General features: G+C 38.7%; 1 protein-coding gene and 1 non-coding gene across 3 annotated transcripts in view; one reads left to right on the top strand and one right to left on the bottom strand.

Annotated features, from left to right (window-relative positions):
• Spdya (speedy/RINGO cell cycle regulator family member A) overlaps positions 1–8,998 on the bottom strand; it is a 41,439-nt gene that overhangs the window by 4,828 nt on the left and 27,613 nt on the right. The window lies entirely within an intron of this gene.
• Positions 2,460–2,591, top strand: LOC117286696. Its single transcript, XR_004517830.1, has one exon. It is a non-coding gene; the product is annotated as a small nucleolar RNA SNORA40 (small nucleolar RNA).

Raw genomic sequence — 8,998 nt, 5'->3', positions numbered from 1 at the left:
AAAAAAAAAAAAAAAAAAAAAAATTGGAAAACATGTACAACCTGATTTCAATGCTTACTGCAAAGCTACATTAATCAAGATTGTATGGTATTAGTGCAGCGAAAGAGCACTGGGGTTAACTACTTCTGGATGTTCTTGACTTCACTATGTATTCCAGGCTGGCTTTGAACTCATGGTAATCCTCCTGCCTCAGCTTTGCAGGTTCTGGGATTATAACCATGCACCACTACAGTGGACCTGCTTATAACTATTTTAAATGTCCACTGTGTGTCAGGCCTCAGCTGTGTACTTGAAGGAGCTGGATTAAGAGCAAAGGAAGGTACTGCCCCTTTCTATTTCCTGTGTAACTATACTGAACAAGACCTCTCTAACATAGTGTCTATTCTAATATTGAAAACCAAGTAAGTAATTTTTATTTTTCAAAGCTCAATTTAAACCCTTTCCCAAGCTTTTTCTGAACACTAAATATGCTGACAATTTGGTTTATGGGACAATTGTCTTCTAATGTGAGTTTTCTACGTCTATGTCTGACTCATACACCATACTGTAAACTCTTAGATATTTGGGACTGATTCAGAACTTTTCCTGTTGCTTTCCAGAGGCTCTGCTCTATCTTTTCCATCCAGTAAATGGTCAGTAGGCTTCCTGACTGCTTTAAGCCTACACTGGGTCATTTATTGTTTTATTTGTTGTTTTGTGACAGGATCTTGCTATGTAGTTCAGACTGGTATTGAACTTGTGGTGCTCCTCCTGCCTCAGCCTTCCTAGTGCTGGGATTACAGGTGTGCAGCACCATGCCTGGTTTTTATCTATTAACTTGAATATTCCAGGGAAGATTTAGGCATATAGCTGTTGGATTGTGGAACTCTGATGTTGAACTTCTTGTTTCAGAGATAGTGGGCAGTGGAAGCTTCTGACGTCTCTTCCTTTTTTTCTTTTTATTTATTTATTTTTAATTATTTGGCGGGGGTTGGGCACCAAGGATTGAACTCAGGTCCTTGTGCTTGTGAGGCAGGTGCCGGTACCACTGAGCTAAATCCCTGGCCTTTTTTCTTTTTAAAAGATAGGGTCTTGCTATGTATTTCAGGATGTCCTTGAACTCACTGTGTAGGCCACACTGGCCTCAAACTTGAGAGGATCTTTCTGCCTCAGCCTCCATGCCTGGCTCTATTGTCATTTAAAGGGGATAGTTAATGCTTGTGGTGTTTGACTGTTTAATACAGGGAAGGATAAATCTTAAATTAGAGATTTTATAGTAATACACATATGAAGTGATTAGTGATAAAAAAGGAGCAGATGCAAAAACTGAATGAAGACCCAAATGAATTAGCAATCTGTTGACTGGAGGCAGATAATCTGTGTATTTCCAAACTTCTGTCTGTCTTTGGAGCTCTTTATTTCTTTGAGCAAAACAGGGTTCATTGAGTGCCAGCTCTTACATCACTTCCTCTGGAGAACCTTCACCAAATCTCTCACTCATAGAAATAATTCTGGAATCTTGTACTTCTAAATGTTAGTCATATAATTAGCATAGCCTTTATTACATTATTAATTTATATGCCCTAATTCTCTGATTATGTCTTTAAGTGTAAAGATTTTAATCCTGGATAAGTACAACAGTGGTAATGACAACAGTAAATAAAGTAGAAAGAAATGGTTGGGTTTTTTTTTTTTTGCATACTGAGGATATAAGATCTCTGCACTGAGCTACTTCTCCAGCACCATCTCCCTTCTTTTCTTTTCTAAAAGATTTTGTGACAAGTTCTTGTTAAATGCTTGGGCTGGGCTCAAATTTGCAATCCTCCTGCCTCAGCTGGGATTATAGGCATGTACTACCATGCCCAACTAGAATTTTTTTTGAGAAAAATTTATTTGGTTATAGATTATCTAACAGTTACAGTATGCTGTGCCTGTCTACACCAAGGCTAAGGTCTGGTGTCTTTACTTCCATCAACTTCAACCTGATCTCAGGGGTCTTAAGATAATGCATAGTAAGACATACCATATTTCACTGGGATCAGCCTAGGTGCCATGAGGTATAAGACAGCCTTCAGTAAAGAGAAATGATAGTAGTTCAGTTAGTTTAAAAATGTGGGGGCTAGGAATATAACTCACTGGTGCAGCATGGGCTTGGCATGTGTAAGGCCCTCCATTCAGCCCCCAGTACCAGCACTACCACCACCAACCACAACAAAAAATGTGCCATGATACAGACAGGAGTAAGTTCCTATATTGTTTTTGGTGGCTGTCATTTTATGTAGTAATGGTGTGAGTCCTTTATTTTTTTCATCAGTAAAAATGAGTATTGTAATTCCACTTGGAGATTTCTTGAGAGGTTGGGTTTCAAATGCAATTACCTTTAAAAGGGCTTAGCACGAGATTGGTGATAGTGAGGGAGGAAGGGGATAAAAAAGGGAAGTAAAAATAATTGATATGTTATGCACATGTACTAACTTCCCACAATGAATGTAATCATCATGTACTACAAATGTGAACATGAATAATTGAAAATTAAGTGAAAAAATAAATTCTCTTTTGCAACCCAGAACGCATTGTTCAGTATGAGTCTGATACACATGAGAAGAAATATTACTGCCAGACACAATGGTGTGAGCCAGTGGTCCTGGGCCTCCTGAGGCTATGGCGAGAGGAATGAAGCCTATGAAGACTCTGTGTGGACTCTGCCTCAGAAAACAAAGCATTGTGATAATCTAATGCAGATTAAAGGGATGGAGGTGCTGATAACCATGAAGTTTGGATGCAACACTAAAGAGTTAATTATAAAGCACAATATATGACCCAAATCTTAGTTCTATAGATTTGTTAGCCCAATTTCTATATTGTGACACAAGAAGATAGCTTTTTTTTTCCTTTTGCTTAGGGCTTATGTCTTGAACCTGGGGCTGGAGTTGAAGATATATCTTACTGTGTTTGGATCATGTTTCTTTTTAAGAGGTAACATCAAATTAAAATTTTCAGTTTTTTCCCCCCTGGTACCAGGGATTGAACTCAGGACCTTGTGCTTTTGAGGCAGGTGTGGCACCACTGAACTGAGTTCCCAGCCCTTTATAGGTTTTAATAACAAAAATTTAAAAAGATTTGTGATATGTGTAAATTTGTAAAAAATGCCTCATCTATTCTCCCCTAAAGTGAAATGTTTTGACAGTGTTTTCACTCCACTTTGACAAATTCACAAACAATTTTTGTTCTTAAATGTCACAAGCATATTTATTTAAAACTTGTTCTTTGAATATGTTGCCTTTTTTTGAATATAGAAGTTCAAAGTTTATTAAAGATAAAAGAGGAAAAGAAGTAGAGATGAAAAAGAAGCGAAAAGAAGAGAGGAGATATGCCCTGCATACAGAGCAGGTCACTGCAAGAGTAAGAAGATAGTGGTGGCCTCATTTGGCTTTTTTCAAAAAATGTAAAGGTATGCTGGGGATTTCGCTCAGTAGCACTGCACCTGCTTGCTTTGCAAGCACAAGGTCCTGAGTTCAATCCCTGGTACTGAGGGGGGAAAAAGATGGAAAAAATGTAAAGGTATAAAAATACGTTTTTACCTGAGAATCAAGATACTTCCTTAGAAAAGTGAAAGCACCAATCACGACCTAGGTTGTTGCAGTATAAAAACCTGGAGCAGAACATCAGCTCTTTGTATCTCTTTTGGAGAATTTTGGATTGAGTGCTGTCAGGTGACTCTGGCCTTTTGTAATCTGTAGGAAGAAACTTGCTGGCAGACGTCACTACTAGGAATCAACAACTGCTCAGGCAGTAACTACACTCTCTTGAGAATATCATATGTCCCTCTGCCTACCATTACAATACTTTTGTCTTTAGTTAGCTCACTCTGTTAAGCCTGCTGATAGAAAATGATTTTTCCTGGTAGAAAGCCTGCTGGAGATGGATTTTTTTTTCTGGCCAAATATGTGTGATTAATATTTTTTTCTTTGTAGTGCTTACCTTCTTATATAATCAAAAGGTTTCATGGTTAACCTTCAGTTAATATTCAAAATAAAATGGTGATAAATACTTCATCTTTCCTAAATAGGACAGTCATCCCAAATCAGGGATTTCATCAGGAACAAGATGAAAGCACAGTTCCTTCTACTACTCCTCAAGTCAGTACTTTACTTGGGTGGCAGCAGAACTACTGAGCTAAATCTGCAGCTCTCCAGTTTTTTTGTTTGTTTTTTGTTTTTTGTTTTTTTTTTTTTAAGCACACTGACTAGCAGAAGCTCTTACTCCCAAGGGTGTGCTCCAATTTTTGTTGGGAAGTAAAGGCTTAGAATATAGAATATATTACTTACTACTGATGCCTATGGAGGCTACTCTGAATAAAATGTATTTGTTCCCACCTTGCTCTTGCTTTTGGTAAATATCTGGTCCAACTGTTGTTCAATTCTCTCACAACTAACTCTTTACAATCTTTCTTCAGAGACTTGGTTCATAATGCTTTCACCACATCCTTAACAGTGTACTACCAGGCTTCTATTGCAGCTTATTTTTGCTGCTAAGGATAGAATTCTATCAGGGGGCAGTAGAGCATAGTAGAGATTTCAAGATGGCAGGGTGGTGAACAACAACAAAATTAAGCCTCTTTGAGATCCACAATCCCAACCCAGGAAAATAACTTGAAGAAGTAAAAAAAAAGAGTAGTAGATCGCCAGAAATTGGGGAAGAACTGACAGGAGAAATTAAGAGAAGTTGAGAGGCAGGTGGCAGAATCACTGAGCTAAATCCCCACCCCCCAGAAAACTTCTCAATAAGATACTGGCAAACAGAACACAACAAATAATCAAAAAGATCATACATCATGACCAAGTAGGATTCATCCCAAGAATGCAGGGATGGTTCAACATTGAATCAAGAACAAAAACATGATTATCTGAATTGATGCAGAAAAGGCCTTTGACAAAAATCCAATACCCATTCATGATAAAAACACTGAATAAAAATAGGTATAGGGTATTATCTCAATCTGATAAAAGTCATTTATGACAAACCAATGGCCACTATCATATTACACTTGATCTTAGCCAAAAGGGAATTACCACAGTCATATTAAATGGAGAGAATAAGAATGCTTTCCCTCTAAAAGTGGGGCATGGTCACACACACTTTAGGTCCTGGCACTTGGAAGACTGTGGTATGAGGACTACCTTATACCATAAATTCAAGGCCCACTTGGGCCATGTAGCAAAACCCTGTCTCACAAAAAACAAAAAATCAGGAATAAGACAGATGTCTGCTATCACCACTCCTGTTCAACATAGTTCTTGAAACGTTCGCCAGAGCAATCAGGCCAGAGAAAGAAATGAAAGGGATATGAACAGAAAAGGAGGAAGATGCATGGTGACTCCTGGTGACCCTAGAGGACTCCGTGGGAAAATACACCAGTGGAACAGAGTGGTGGACACAGCCGACTGTAGTAGCTGCAGCTCCCAGCATCAGGGTGAGACGGAACCAACTTCAAAGGAGCTAAGTTCAAGCCAGCGGGAGGCGCATGGAGGGCTGCAAGCAGAACAAACTGGGCTCTAGCCTCACAGCCAGAACCAGCCTGAACATTTTCTTCTCATTTCCTAATATCTTTTCTACATTGTGGTACTCATTTACACATTCAGTTTTGCATACTAGAGAAGCAATGTGGTGATTAAACGTGTGACGGATTTATTTCACTTAAGCGTATTGCCTTGAGGTTCATCCATTGAGATAGAAATGTCTCAACCTTATCTTCTTTACGGCAGAGCAGTACGCCATCTTCACTATTCATCAGCTGATGGGCATTTGGGTTGTTTCCAAGATTTAGCTATTAAACACTGTGCTACTATAAAAATGGGTGTGCATATATTGCTGTGTTATGATGCTTTTAATTCTTTGGGGAAGTTACAAAGAAGGGGAATGGCTGAGTCAGATGGAACCTCTAGTTTTAGCTCTTCGAGGACTCTCCACACTGATTTCCAGTGGTTGCACCAGTCTACACTCTCACCAACAAGTTAGAAGGGGCTTTTCCCACAGCCCCACCAACATTTGTTATTGGTTGACTTCTTGATAACAGCCATTCTTTCTGGAGTGAGAAGGAATCTCAGCGTTGTTTTAATTTGCATTTCATGAATGACCAGTGATTTTGAACATTTTTTCATACATTTTGCCATTTCTACTTCTTCGTCTGTGAAATGTGTATCCATTTCAGATGCCTCATTTTGAATTGGATCTTTAAATTTGGGTCAAAGATACTAGGAAATGAGAAGAAAATGTTCAGTGAGAAGGGGAATAAGGGAGCAAGGAGGTGAAAGGAAAGAAGAGATAGTAACAAAAATGGAAGCAAAGCTTTTGTAAACAAGGAGGGGAAGAGGGGTTCAAAGGAGGGGAGGGAATTTGGAAAAAAAGAAGCAACATGTATTATGTACAGGTACAAATTCCCTATGATGAATGTTGTCATTATATCTAAAATGTACCAATAAAATATATTTTTTAAAAAAGCAATAAAAGAACCCTGAAACAAAGCAAAATAACTAAATTCAGTTGCATAGCAGGTATAACGTCAACACTCAAAAAAATTGACAGAATTCCTATATATCAATAATAAACTCACCAAGAATAAAATTAGAGAAACAATAACCTTTCACAATAGCATCAAGAAAAATGAAATACTTAAGAATTACCCTAAGCAAGGACTGAAAGAACACTATAACAAAAACTATAGTACTCTAAAAAGGGAGATTGAAGAGGACATCAGAAAATGGAAAGACATCCCTTGTTCCTGGATAGGCAAAATCACAAAGTCAAAACTCCCCAAAATGGTAATACAGATTAATGCAATCCTAATCAAAATACCAATAGCATTCCTCACAGATCTAGAGAAGACAATCCTAAAATTCATATGGAACCAAAAGAGACCAAGAACAGCAAAAGCAATCCTAGGCAACAAGAGCAAGGTAGGAAGCTGAGCAGAATGTTTCATTCCTGTAAGGACAGTAGTCAGGAGGCTGAGGTAGGAGGATTGCTATGAGTTCTGGGCCAGCCTGGGCTACATGACGATTTGAAGGCCAGCCCGAACTACATAGTGAGACCCTGTCTCAAAACACCAAAACCTAAACCAAAACCAAAATCAAACCAGCATGGTATTGGCAAAAAAATAAACAAACAACAAAAAAAACAGACAAATGGATCAATGGAACAGAACAAAGGATATAGAAACAATTCCAGAAACATTCAGCTACCTGATCTTTCATTTGTTTAATTTTTTGAGATAGGGCATTACTGTTAGAGAAGTGAAAATTAAAATAACACTGAGATTCCATCTTACTCCAGAAAGAGTGGCCACCATCAAGAAATCAAATAACAATAGTCTATGGGGGAAAAGCAACCCTTTTGCATTGTTTGTGGGAATGTAAACTAGGACAACTGCTATGGAAATCAGTATGGAGATTCCTCAAAAATTTAAAACTAGAAGTACCATTTGACCCAGTGATTCCCCTCCTACTTATCTTCTTTACTTTTATTTCCAGTTCTGGGGATTGAACTCACTACCTTGTACTTGCCAGGCAGGTGCCTCACCATGGAACTACATCCCTGGCCCCTCTAGTTATCTTCCTAAAAGAGTTAAAAAGATCAGACTTCAGTGATACATGTATCCCCATGTACACAGCAGCTCAATTCACAATAACTAAATCTTGAAAGCAGCCTATATGTCCATCAACAGATGAACGGATAAAGAAAATGTGGTATTTATATACAGTGGAGTACTACTCTGCCATAAAGAAGGATAATCTTGAGTAAAGGATAATAGATATACCCTGAGGTTATAATATTACCTGAAATAAGTCAGCCACATTAGTTTAAAAAATCACATGGTTTCTCTTGTATGAGAATCCCAAGCATTAATAAAGAGCAAAATAAAAGATAACAGGAAAATAAAAAAATTTTTTTTCTATAATAGTTTTTGGTTTATTAATAAAACACTGCATTTTATTTGTGCATTCTGTGATGTTTGTAATATCTGACCATTTTTAAAAAGTATAATATTCATGGTAATATTTCTTCATATTTTTGTTAAGTAAATGAAACTTTGGGATGCGAAAAAAAAATACCAGATTGCAGAAGACCATAATAATGATTATGCTCAAAGCAGGCTGTAAAGAATGAACCCCAAAATTGGCTTGTTTATATATGTAAGTCTGGCTGAAGCCTATGTGCCAAGGTCAGAGTAACTTGCACCCAAATTCTGTTCCCACAACTAAAATCTTCTGACTAGAAGGACAATGTTAGCAGGGCGTGGTGGCGCACGCCTGTAATCCCAGCACTCGGGAGGCTGAGGCAGGAGGATCACTGTGAGTTCAAGACCAGCTTGGGCTACACAGTGAGTTCCAGGTCAATCTCAACTACATAGTGAGACCCTCTCTCAAAGAGAAAAAAAAAGGACAATGTTCTCATAACAGTCATATATTTTGTCTATTGTGTTCCTAATTCAAGAATGTTTTTAGGCTGGGTGTGCTGGCACACACCTGTAATCCCAGCACTTGGGAGGCTGAGGCAGGAGGATCGCTGAGAGTTCAAGACCAGCCTGGGCTACATAATGAGTTCCAGGTCAGTCTCAACTACATAGTGAGACCCTGTGTCACAAAAAGAAAAGTAAATTAATAAAATGGAGCCAGAGTTGGGTCTCCATGGCTGGCTGAAGCCAGAGGAAGGCCTGTGCCTGGGTGTCTTGGGAAAGCAAAGCACAGCTCCTACCCTGGAGCCAGGGTGGGGAAAGGAAAGCAGTTTAAAAAAAAAAGAAAAGCACAGCTACTTTTTCTGCAAGTCAGGCAAATGTCTGGCAGCGCCTACAAAGCATGATGTTTGATGTTATGGTTGCTGAACTACAGGCCTGAACTAGACACTGCAGGAGTCTCTGGCAATTGGCACCCTGGTTGACCCACAAGCAACCACCTACTCAGTGAAGCTATTCAGGAGTCTCTGGCACCAGATTAGTTCTTAAAAGCACGTGTGTGTGTGT

The sequence above is a fragment of the Fukomys damarensis genome, unplaced genomic scaffold (assembly GCF_012274545.1).
Source record: "Fukomys damarensis isolate Sample0158 unplaced genomic scaffold, DMR_v1.0_HiC HiC_scaffold_2, whole genome shotgun sequence".
In the NCBI taxonomy this organism is placed as follows: domain Eukaryota; kingdom Metazoa; phylum Chordata; class Mammalia; order Rodentia; family Bathyergidae; genus Fukomys; species Fukomys damarensis.
The sequence above is the reverse complement of the archived record's forward strand: the minus strand, read 5'-3'. Positions and strand labels throughout refer to the sequence as shown.